Below are 12,839 nucleotides of genomic sequence, written 5' to 3' on the forward strand. Positions count from 1 at the left end.
TCCCTCCTGAACAGACAGACATAAGGTTGGGGATTGGTTACTATGGTTACTTTTCTGTTTATTTTTTCTCCCTGAATGAGTGAATCCCAACCGTCGTTAAACCTCCATAGAAACAAATGAAATCAAACTAAATGTTGAAGGTCAAATATGATGAAGACTGGACGTTGGTGGAACATAACAGATGACTGCACTCGCATGATGAGTGACCTCTGACCTGATGAGGCTTTAGACCAGGACAGCGGCTCCCAGTACTGCATATGAGGCTTTGATCTCTGACCTGAGACCTGATGCCTTTAGCTCAGTGGGCTACAGGACCACGGCTCCCAGTACTGCAGTATGAGTGTGTTGGTAACAGTGGAGAGGTTGTTCGTTGTGTAAAGATGGAAGCAGAGCTACTATTAATGACAGTGTGTTGGTAACAGTAGGTTGTTCGTTGTGTAAAGATGGAAGCAGAGTATTGTAACTGCCTGGCTACTAAACATTAATGACAAAATACTGTGTAAATAAGATTCTATTAAAGAAACTAAATTGAAAATAAAGTTGAGTTCCAACTTGTCTTTATTCTGGAGAAGAACTGGTGCAAATCATAATGGAGGGTTCATGAGAAACGCCTTAACATACACTACACATAGACATTTGTTAAAAACAAACATGCCCTGAATCTCATTGCTGATATGACATGTATAATTGAATGTTTTGTATACAGTATAAGATCTGACGTTTATTCAAATATATATTCTTCAACCTGTGTGTTTGGTTATGTTCTTTGTTAAATATGCATTTTAAATGTATCATTTAACTCCCGTATATGTTTGTATAAATGGAAAAGTTCAAGAAGAAACAAATAATGAACCGTAAGTAGGAACCTTGAGCGATGTACCTTGGTAATCAGGGGACTGACAACAACGACGGACCAGGAAGCGACATTTTAGAAATAGCAAGAAATGCAAAACGTTTATAAACTTTGAAATGCAGTCAGAATTCTAAAATTGTGTTCAACCAATATTTATCAGATTAGTCTCGTTTCGCAAGAAAGAGGGACCTTCCGTCCGCGCTAACATTGCTAGTAAGTTAAGTTAGACCATAGAGGTGTCGTCATTGTGCTCTCAGCCATGTGGGGAGAGATCGACCCTGTTCCCGAGCCCAGTCCGCCTGTCAGCGTTGAACCAGTGGCCTGCAGACAGCCAGACCCCCGGCGACCACAGCCCGACCCCCGGAAACCACAGCCCAACCCCAGGGGAACCGGACCAGCTTCGAGCTGCTCTGAAACCGCCCACGCCGAGGAGGACGAGCCGCAGGACAACCAGGTGAGAAACAGCAACAAGGAGGGAGATAGTGACGTAGAAACCAGATGTTACCAAAAATATTGATGACTTCGCCCCTTTCATCTATGATGTTAATGTGTGAACTAGCTAGCTACCAACCGGCGAATGACAAGGAATTGGCGAAGACAAGTGCGCGTGTGTGTGTGTGCGCGTGCGTGCGTGTGTGTGTGTTTTCCCAGGCGGATCCCATCGGTGTGTGTGCCATGGTGGAGGTGGTGGCTGTGAGTGGTATTCAGGTGAAGAGCCAGCAGGTAGGTGAGGCAGAACTGACCGTAGCCCAGCGGAGAGAGGAGCTGCTGGGACAGTACCGGACCAAGCCCCTGGTGTTCCTGGAGCGATACCAGGTACCTCTTTTCTCGAACCCTGACAACCAGAACTGGGCTGGTCTTTCTTTTACTTATGGTCTCAGGGCACCATTGAAGATGAGACCCTGGTCTCAGTTGGGTCTCTGAAGATGAGACCCTGGTCTCAGTTGGGTCTCTGAAGATGAGACCCTGGTCTCAGTTGGGTCTCTGAAGATGAGACCCTGGTCTCAATTAGGTCTCTGAAGATGAGACCCTGGTCTCAGTTGGGTCTCTGAAGATGAGACCCTGGTCTCAGTTGGGTCTCTGAAGATGAGACCCTGGTCTCAGTTGGGTCTCTGAAGATCTCTCAGTTGGGTCTCTGAAGATGAGACCCTGGTCTCAGTTGGATCTCTGAAGATGAGACCCTGGTCTCAGTTGGGTCTCTGAAGATGAGACCCTGGTCTCAGTTGGATCTCTGAAGACGAGACCCTGGTCTCAGTTAGGTCTCTGAAGATGAGACCCTGGTCTCAGTTGGGTCTCTGAAGATGAGACCCTGGTCTCAGTTGGGTCTCTGAAGATGAGACCCTGATCTCAGTTGGGTCTCTGAAGATGAGACCCTGGTCTCAGTTGGGTCTCTGAAGATGAGACCCTGGTCTCAGTTGGATCTCTGAAGACGAGACCCTGGTCTCAGTTGGGTCTCTGAAGATGAGACCCTGGTCTCAATTAGGTCTCTGAAGATGAGACCCTGGTCTCAGTTGGATCTCTGAAGACGAGACCCTGGTCTCAGTTGGGTCTCTGAAGATGAGACCCTGGTCTCAGTTGGATCTCTGAAGACGAGACCCTGGTCTCAGTTGGGTCTCTGAAGATGAGACCCTGGTCTCAGTTGGATCTCTGAAGACGAGACCCTGGTCTCAGTTGGGTCTCTGAAGATGAGACCCTGGTCTCAGTTGGATCTCTGAAGACGAGACCCTGGTCTCAGTTGGGTCTCTGAAGATGAGACCCTGGTCTCAGTTGGGTCTCTGAAGATGAGACCCTGGTCTCAGTTGGGTCTCTGAAGATGAGACCCTGGTCTCAGTTGGATCTCTGAAGATGAGACCCTGGTCTCAGTTAGGTCTCTGAAGATGAGACCCTGGTCTCAGTTAGGTCTCTGAAGATGAGAACCTGGTCTCAGTTGGGCTCCACTGATTAAATTAAAGCTTAGAAAGTTAAGTATTTTTGAAATCGATATTTTTAGACAAATTCTTTACACTTATTGTTTTTAAGACACAAATGCTTTGCCATCTCATTCACTTACTGTATTCACACAGTATCTCTGTATCTGAAACTGGCCTGAGTACAACTTGGTATTATATAGAAACTGACATATGACCAACCCCTGCTCCCCCATCACCTCTAACCCTCTGTCCCATCACCTCTGACCTCTAACCCTCTGTCCCATCACCTCTGACCTCTAACCCTCTGTCCCATCACCTCTGACCTCTAACCCTCTGTCCCATCACCTCTGACCTCTAACCCTCTGTCCCATCACCTCTGACCTCTAACCCTCTGTCCCATCACCTCTGACCTCTAACCCTCTCCCACAGGCCCACCTGAAGCCACAGCACCTGTCAGTATTCTGCCATCTGACTTCTGACCCCCGGGCGCAGTACTACTGCCGGGAGGTGAGGCGGAGAGCAGCGGGACGGACCAACAGGACCCGGGTACGCAACCAACGCTACGCTGCCCTCAGGGAGCTGCAGAGGGGTGAGCCTAGCAACCAATCACAGACCCTGGTACTCAGTCTTCAGCACCAATCACAGTCCCTGGTACTCAAACACTGATGCTCACCCAGGTCCAGGGTTGCCAAGCTACAGGTAATCAGCGGTGGAAAAAGACCCAATTCTCATACTGTAGTAGAGATACCTTCATAGAAAATGACTCAAGTGAAAGTCACCCAGTAAAATACTACTTGAGTAAAAGTCTAAAAGTGTTTGGTTTTAAATAGACTTAAGTATCAAAAGTAAATGCAATTGCAAAAATATATTTAAGTATAAAAAAGTAAAAGTATAAATAATTTCAAATTCCTTATGAAGTAAACCAGACGGCACCAGGGGCCCACGCCAACACTCAGACATCATTTACAAACCAGACGGCACCAGGGGCCAACACTCAGACATCATTTACAAACCAGACGGCACCAGGGGCCCACGCCAACACTCAGACATCATTTACAAACCAGATGGCACCAGGGGCCAACACCAACACTCAGACATCATTTACAAACCAGGGGCCAACACCAACACTCAGACATCATTTACAAACCAGACGGCACCAGGGGCCCACGCCAACACTCAGACATCATTTACAAACCAGACGGCACCAGGGGCCAACACCAACACTCAGACATCATTTACAAACCAGACGGCACCAGGGGCCCACGCCAACACTCAGACATCATTTACAAACCAGGGGCCAACACCAACACTCAGACATCATTTACAAACCAGACGGCACCAGGGGCCCACACCAACACTCAGACATCATTTACAAACCAGACGGCACCAGGGGCCCACGCCAACACTCAGACATCATTTACAAACCAGGGGCCAACACCAACACTCAGACATCATTTACAAACCAGACGGCACCAGGGGCCCACGCCAACACTCAGACATCATTTACAAACCAGGGGCCAACACCAACACTCAGACATCATTTACAAACCAGACGGTACCAGGGGCCCACGCCAACACTCAGACATCATTTACAAACGAAACGTGTGTTTAGTGAGTCCTCCAGATCAGAGGCAGTAGATCACCAGGGATGTACCCTGTTTAGAGGGCCAGTTCAACATGTCTCTAACCCCCCCCCCCCCCCCAGAGGGTCAGTACTTCAACATGTCTCTAACCCCCCCAGAGGGCCAGTACTTCAACATGTCTCTAACCCCCCCCCCCCAGAGGGTCAGTACTTCAACATGTCTCTAACCCCCTCCCCCAGAGGGCCAGTACTTCGACATGTCTTTAACCCCCCCAGAGGGCCAGTACTACAACATGTCTATAACCCCCCCCGAGGGCCAGTACTTCAACATGTCTATAACCCCCCCCCGAGGGCCAGTACTACAACATGCCTCTAACCCCCCCCCCCCCCAGAGGGCCAGTACTACAACATGCCTCTAACCCCCCCACACCCCCGAGGGCCAGTACTTCAACATGTCTCTAACCCCCCTCCCCCTGAGGGCCAGTACTTCAACATGTCTCTAATCCCCCCCAGAGGGCCAGTACTGCAACATGTCTTTAACCCCCCCCAGAGGGCCAGTACTGCAACATGTCTTTAACCCCCCCCCAGAGGGCCAGTACTACAACATGCCTCTAACCCCCCCCCGAGGGCCAGTGCTTCAACATGTCCCTAACCCCCCCCCCACCCCCCAGAGGGTCAGTACTTCAACATGTCTCTAACCCCTCCCCAGAGGGCCAGTACTTCAACATGTCTCTAACCCCTCCCCCAGAGGGCCAGTACTTCAACATGTCTCTAACCCCCCCCCCCAGAGGGCCAGTACTTCAACATGTCTCTAACCCCCCCAGAGGGCCAGTACTTGAACATGTCTCTAACCCCTCCCCCAGAGGGCCAGTACTTCAACATGTCTCTAACCCCTCCCCCAGAGGGCCAGTACTTCAACATGTCTCTAACCCCCCCCCACCCCCAGAGGGCCAGTACTTCAACATGTCTCTAACCCCTCCCCCAGAGGGCCAGTACTTCAACATGTCTCTAACCCCCCCCCCCCCAGAGGGCCAGTACTTCAACATGTCTCAAACCCCACACCCCCAGAGGGCCAGTATTTCAACATGTCTCTAACCCCTCCCCCAGAGGGCCAGTACTTCAACATGTCTCTAACCCCCACCCCCCACCCCCAGAGGGCCAGTACTTCAACATGTCTCTAACCCCTCCCCCAGAGGGCCAGTACTTCAACATGTCTCTAACCCCCCCCCAGAGGGCCAGTACTTCAACATGTCTCTAACCCCCACCCCCCACCCCTCCAGAGGGCCAGTACTTCAACATGTCTCTAACCCCTCCCCCAGAGGGCCAGTACTTCAACATGTCTCTAACCCCCCAGAGGGCCAGTACTTCAACATGTCTCTAACCCCTCCCCCAGAGGGCCAGTACTTCAACATGTCTCAAACCCCTCCCCACACCCCCAGAGGGCCAGTATTTCAACATGTCTCTAACCCCTCCCCCAGAGGGCCAGTACTTCAACATGTCTCTAACCCCCCCCAGAGGGCCAGTACTTCAACATGTCTCTAACCCCCACCCCCCACCCCCAGAGGGCCAGTACTTCAACATGTCTCTAACCCCTCCCCCAGAGGGCCAGTACTTCAACATGTCTCTAACCCCTCCCCCAGAGGGCCAGTACTTCAACATGTCTCTAACCCCTCCCCCAGAGGGCCAGTACTTCAACATGTCTCTAACCCCCAGAGGGCCAGTACTTCAACATGTCTCTAACCCCTCCCCCAGAGGGCCAGTACTTCAACATGTCTCTAACCCCCCCCCAGAGGGCCAGTACTTCAACATGTCTCTAACCCCCCAGAGGGCCAGTACTTCAACATGTCTCTAACCCCTCCCCCAGAGGGCCAGTACTTCAACATGTCTCTAACCCCCCCCCCCAGAGGACCAGTACTTCAACATGTCTCTAACCCCCCCCCAGAGGGTCAGTACTTCAACATGTCTCTAACCCCCCCAGAGGGCCAGTACTTCAACATGTCTCTATCCCCCCCCAGAGGGCCAGTACTTCAACATGTCTCTAACCCCTCCCCCCAGAGGGCCAGTACTTCAACATGTCTCTAACCCCTCCCCCAGAGGGCCAGTACTTCAACATGTCTCTAACCCCCCTCCCCCCCAGAGGGCCAGTACTTCAACATGTCTCTAACCCCTCCCCAGAGGGCCAGTACTTCAACATGTCTCTATCCCCCCCAGAGGGCCAGTACCTCAACATGTCTCTATCCCCCCCAGAGGGCCAGTACTTCAACATGTCTCTAACCCCCCCAGAGGGCCAGTACTTCAACATGTCTCTAACCCCTCCCCCAGAGGGCCAGTACTTCAACATGTCTCTAACTCCCCCCAGAGGGCCAGTACTTCAACATGTCTCTATCCCCCCAGAGGGCCAGTACTTCAACATGTCTCTAACCCCCTCCCCCAGAGGGCCAGTACTTCAACATGTCTCTATCCCCCCAGAGGGACAGTACTTCAGTGAGGACCAGATGAGAAGCCGGAGCCCTACTGTATGAGCAATACATCGGCCAATACCTGACAGAGGAGGGAGGCTGCTACATCGCTCCTCGAGGCCATGCAGGGGAGGAGCAGGGGAGGAGCGGGGGCCGGGGGAGCAGAGGGGGCTGGCCCACCTCCCTCCTCACCTCCTACCAGGGAGACTGATCCAGAGCCGGCTGCAGGAGGAGCAGGACAGGGAGGAGAACGCACTGGAGGAGGAGGAGGGGGAGGAGGGTAAGACACAGCATCACCAGACGTGCGTTCAACAAGGGAAATAGTTTGCCAACATTCACTACAGTTGACTAACAGTTTGAGAAGGTAGTCTGTGCGATGTGGCAGTGTAGTTAGAATAGCAACGTAATGTGGCCATGTAGTTAGAATAGCAACGTAATGTAATGTGGCCGTGTAGTTAGAATAGCAACGTAATGTAATGTGGCCATGTAGTTAGAATAGCAACGTAATGTGGCCATGTAGTTAGAATAGCAACGTAATGTAATGTGGCCGTGTAGTTAGAATAGCAACGTAATGTGGCCATGTAGTTAGAATAACAATCGTAATGTAATGTGGCCGTGTAGTTAGAATAGCTTAGCGTAATGTAATGTGGCAGTGTAGTTAGAATAGCAACGTAATGTAATGTGGCCGTGTAGTTAGAATAGCAACGTAATGTAATGTGGCCGTGTAGTTAGAATAGCAATGTAATGTGGCCATGTAGTTAGAATAGCAACGTAATGTAATGTGGCCGTGTAGTTAGAATAGCAACGTAATGTAATGTGGCCATGTAGTTAGAATAGCAACGTAATGTGGCCATGTAGTTAGAATAGCAACGTAATGTGGCCATGTAGTTAGAATAGCAACGTAATGTAATGTGGCCATGTAGTTAGAATAGCAACGTAATGTAATGTGGCCATGTAGTTAGAATAGCAACGTAATGTAATGTGGCCATGTAGTTAGAATAGCAATGTAATGTGGCCATGTAGTTAGAATAGCAACGTAATGTAATGTGGCCGTGTAGTTAGAATAGCAACGTAATGTAATGTGGCCGTGTAGTTAGAATAGCAATGTAATGTGGCCATGTAGTTAGAATAGCAACGTAATGTAATGTGGCCATGTAGTTAGAATAGCAACGTAATGTGGCCATGTAGTTAGAATAGCAACGTAATGTGGCCATGTAGTTAGAATAGCAACGTAATGTGGCCATGTAGTTAGAATAGCAACGTAATGTAATGTGGCCATGTAGTTAGAATAACGTAATGTAATGTGGCCATGTAGTTAGAATAGCAACGTAATGTGGCCATGTAGGTAGAATAACAACGTAATGTGGTACTGTGTCTCACGGTACTGTGTTGTCTCTTCAGATCACGTCTCACGGTACTGTGTTGACCTCTTCAGATCACGTCTCTGTGTCTCACGGTACTGTGATGACCTCTTCGAATCACGTCTCTGTGTCTCACGGTACTGTGTTGACCTCTTCAGATCACGTCTCTGTGTCTCACGGTACTGTGTTGTCCTCTTCAGATCACATCTCACGGTACTGTGTTGACCTCTTCAGATCACGTCTCACGGTACTGTGTTGTCCTCTTCCAGATCACGTCTCACGGTACTGTATTTGTCCTCTTCAGATCACGTCTCTGTGTCTCACGGTACTGTGTTATCCTCTTCAGATCACGTCTCTGTGTCTCACGGTACTGTGTTGACCTCTTCAGATCACGTCTCTGTGTCTCACGGTACTGTGTTGACCTCTTCAGATCACGTCTCTGTGTCTCACGGTACTGTGTTGACCTCTTCAGATCACGTCTCTGTGTCTCCACCCCGGTACTGTGTTGTCCTCTTCAGATCCGTCTCACGGTACTGTGTTATCCTCTTCCAGATCCACGTCTCTGTGTCTCACGGTACTGTGTTGTCCTCTTTCAGATCACGTCTCACGGTACTGTGTTATCCTCTTCAGATCACGTCTCTGTGTCTCACGGTACTGTGTTGAACTCTTCAGATCACGTCTCACGGTACTGTGTTGACATCTTCAGATCACGTCTCTGTGTCTCACGGTACTGTGTTGACCTCTTCAGATCACGTCTCTGTGTCTCCACGTTACTGTGTTGTCCTCTTCCAGATCACGTCTCTTTGTCTGCGGTACTGTGTTGACGTCTTCAATCCGTCTCACGGTACTGTGTTGTCCTCTTCAGATCACGTCTCCGCGGTACTGTGTTGACCTCTTCAGATCACGTCTCACGGTACTGTGTTGACCTCTTCAGATCACGTCTCACGGTACTGTATTTGACCTCTTCAGATCACGTCTCACGGTACAGTGTTGTCCTCTTCCAGATCACGTCTCACGGTACAGTGTTGACCTCTTCAGATCACGTCTCGGTACTGTGTTGACCTCTTTGAATCACATCTCACGGTACTGTGTTGTCCTCTTCAGATCGCGTCTCTGTGTCTCACTGTACTGTGTTGACCTCTTCCGATCCGTCTCACGGTACTGTGTTGACCTCTTCAGATCACGTCTCACGGTACTGTGTTGACTCTTCAGATCACGTCTCACGGTACTGTGTTGTCCTCTTCAGATCACGTCTCACGGTACTGTGTTGTCCTCTTCAGATCACGTCTCACGGTACTCTGTTGTCCTCTTCAGATCACGTCTCTGTGTCTCACGGTACTGTGTTGTCCTCTTCAGATCACGTCTCACGGTACTGTGTTGACCCCTTCGAATCACGTCTCTGTGTCTCACGGTACTGTGTTGTCCTCTTCAGATCCGTCTCACGGTACTGTGTTGTCCTCTTCAGATCACGTCTCACGGTACTGTGTTGTCTTCTTCAGATCACGTCTCTGTGCCTCACGGTACTGTGTTGACCTCTTCAGATCACGTCTCACGGTACTGTGTTGACCTCTTCAGATCACGTCTCTGTGTCTCACGGTACTGTGTTGACCTCTTTAGATCACGTCTCACGGTACTGTGTTGACCTCTTCAGATCACGTCTCTGTGTGTGTCTCACGGTACTGCGTCTGTGTGTCTCACGGTACTGTGTCTGTGTGTGTCTCACGGTACTGTGTGCCTCCAGGTGGAGGGTTGGGGGCAGAGGGCTATGAGCCCACCCCAGGAAAGCTCTGCTCAGGGGCAGTTCATGACTCAGATGTACCAACGCTTCCTGGACGGACACGACAAAGACTTTAACTACAGGTTAGTAGCTGGCTGACCAACTGGGGAGGCGAACCAGGGAGACTAACCCGGGCTGACCAACTGGGGAGACTAACCGGGCTGACCAACCACCGGGCTGACCAACTGGGGAGACTAACCGGGCTGACCAACTGGGGGAGACTAACCGGGCTGACCAACTGGGGAGACTAACCGGGCTGACCAACTGGGGGAGACTAACCGGGCTGACCAACCGGGCTGACCAACCGGGGAGACTAACCGGGCTGACCAACCGGGGAGACTAACCGGGGAGACTAACCGGGCTGACCAACTGGGGAGACTAACCGGGCTGACCAACCGGGGGAGACTAACCGGGCTGACCAACTGGGGAGACTAACCGGGCTGGCCAACTGGGGAGACTAACCGGGCTGACCAACTGGGGAGACTAACCGGGCTGACCAACTGGGGGGACTAACCGGGCTGACCAACTGGGGAGACTAACCGGGCTGACCAACTGGGGAGACTAACCGGGCTGACCAACTGGGGAGACTAACCGGGCTGACCAACTGGGGAGACTAACCGGGCTGACCAACTGGGGAGACTAACCGGGCTGGCCAACTGGGGTGACTAACCGGGCTGACCAACTGGGGAGACTAACCGGGCTGACCAACTGGGGAGACTAACCGGGCTGACCAACTGGGGAGACTAACCGGGGAGACCAACTGGGGAGACTAACCGGGCTGACCAACTGGGGAGACTAACCGGGCTGACCAACTGGGGAGACTAACCGGGCTGACCAACTGGGGGAGACTAACCGGGCTGGCCAACTGGGAGACTAACCGGGCTGACCAACTGGGGAGACTAACCGGGGAGACTAACCGGGCTGACCAACTGTGGAGACTAACCGGCTGACCAACTGGGGAGACTAACCGGGCTGGCCAACCGGGGAGACTAACGGGCTGACCAACTGGGGAGACTAACCGGGCTGGCCACCAACTGGGGGAGACTAACCGGGCTGACCAACTGGGGAGACTAACCGGGCTGACCAACTGGGGAGACTAACCGGGAGACCAACTGGGGAGACTAACCGGGCTGACCAACTGGGGAGACCAACCGGGCTGACCAACTGGGGAGACCAACTGGGGAGACTAACCGGGCTGACCAACCGGGAGACTAACCGGGAGACTAACGGGCTGACCAACTGGGGAGACTAACCGGCTGACCAACTGGGGAGACTAACCGGCTGACCAACTGGGGAACCGGGCTGACCAACTGGGGAGACTAACCGGGCTGACCAACTGGGGAGACTAACCGGCTGACCAACCGGGCTGACCAACTGGGGAGACCAACCTGGGGAGACTAACCGGGCTGACCAACTGGGGAGACTAACCGGGCTGACCAACTGGGGAGACTAACCGGGCTGACCAACTGGGGAGACTAACCGGGCTGACCAACTGGGGAGACTAACCGGGCTGACCAACCGGGAGACTAACCGGCTGACCAACCGGGAGACTAACCGGGCTGACCAACCGGGAGACTAACCGGGCTGACCAACTGGGGAGACTAACCGGCTGACCAACTGGGGAGACTCAACCGGGCTGACCAACCGGGAGACTAACCGGGCTGACCAACTGGGGAGACTAACCGGCTGACCAACTGGGGAGACTAACTGGCTGACCAACTGGGGAGACTAACCGGCTGACCAACTGGGGAGACTAACCGGCTGACCAACCGGGGAGACTAACCGGCTGACCAACTGGGGAGACTAACCGGCTGACCAACTGGGGAGACTAACCGGGCTGACCAACCGGGGAGACTAACCGGGCTGACCAACCGGGAGACTAACCGGGCTGACCAACTGGGAGACTAACCGGGGCTGACCAACTGGGGAGACTAACCGGCTGACCAACTGGGGAGACTAACCGGCTGACCAACTGGGGAGACTAACCGGGAGACTAACCGGCTGACCAACTGGGGAGACTAACCGGGCTGACCAACTGGGGAGACTAACCGGCTGGCTAACCGGGAGACTAACCGGCTGACCAACTGGGGAGACCAACCGGGAGACTAACCGGCTGACCAACTGGGAGACTAACCGGGCTGACCAACTGGGGAGACAACGGCTGACCAACTGGGGAGACTAACCGCTGACCAACCGGGGAGATTAACCGGGATGACCAAACTGGGGAGACTAACCGGGCTGACCAACTGGGGAGACTAACCGGCTGACCAACTGGGGAGACTAACCGGCTGACCAACCGGGAGACTAACCGGGCTGACCAACTGGGGAGACTAACCGGGCTGACCAACTGGGGGAGACTAACCGGGGCTGACCAACTGGGGGAGACTAACCGGGCTGACCAACTGGGGAGACTAACCGGGAGACTAACCGGGCTGACCAACCGGGAGACTAACCGGCTGACCAACTGGGGAGACTAACCGGCTGACCAACTGGGGAGACTAACCGGCCGGACCAACTGGGGAGACTAACCGGCTGACCAACTGGGGAGACTAACCGGCTGACCACAACTGGGAGACTAACCGGGCTGACCAACTGGGGAGACTAACCGGGCTGACCAACCGGGAGACTAACCGGCTGACCAACCGGGGCACTAACCGGGAGACTAACCGGCTGACCAACCGGGAGACTAACCGGGCTGACCAACTGGGGGACCAACCGGGAGACTAACCGGGCTGACCAACCGGGAGACTAACCGGGCTGACCAACTGGGGAGACTAACCGGGGAGACTAACCGGGCTGACCAACTAAGTGGACTGACTGAACTACTGTACTAGCTGTGTATGTTGTAGTGGACAGACTGAACTACTGTACTAGCTGTGTGTTGTAGTGAAGTGGAC

General features: G+C 52.7%; 1 pseudogene; it reads left to right on the top strand.

Annotated features, from left to right (window-relative positions):
• Positions 1-902: 902 nt before the first annotated feature.
• On the top strand, positions 903-10,070 carry LOC135536839 (coiled-coil domain-containing protein 97-like; annotated as a pseudogene).
• The last annotated feature ends 2,769 nt before the right edge of the window (positions 10,071-12,839 follow it).

The sequence above is a fragment of the Oncorhynchus masou genome, unplaced genomic scaffold (assembly GCF_036934945.1).
Source record: "Oncorhynchus masou masou isolate Uvic2021 unplaced genomic scaffold, UVic_Omas_1.1 unplaced_scaffold_6706, whole genome shotgun sequence".
NCBI classification, from domain to species: Eukaryota; Metazoa; Chordata; class Actinopteri; order Salmoniformes; family Salmonidae; genus Oncorhynchus; species Oncorhynchus masou.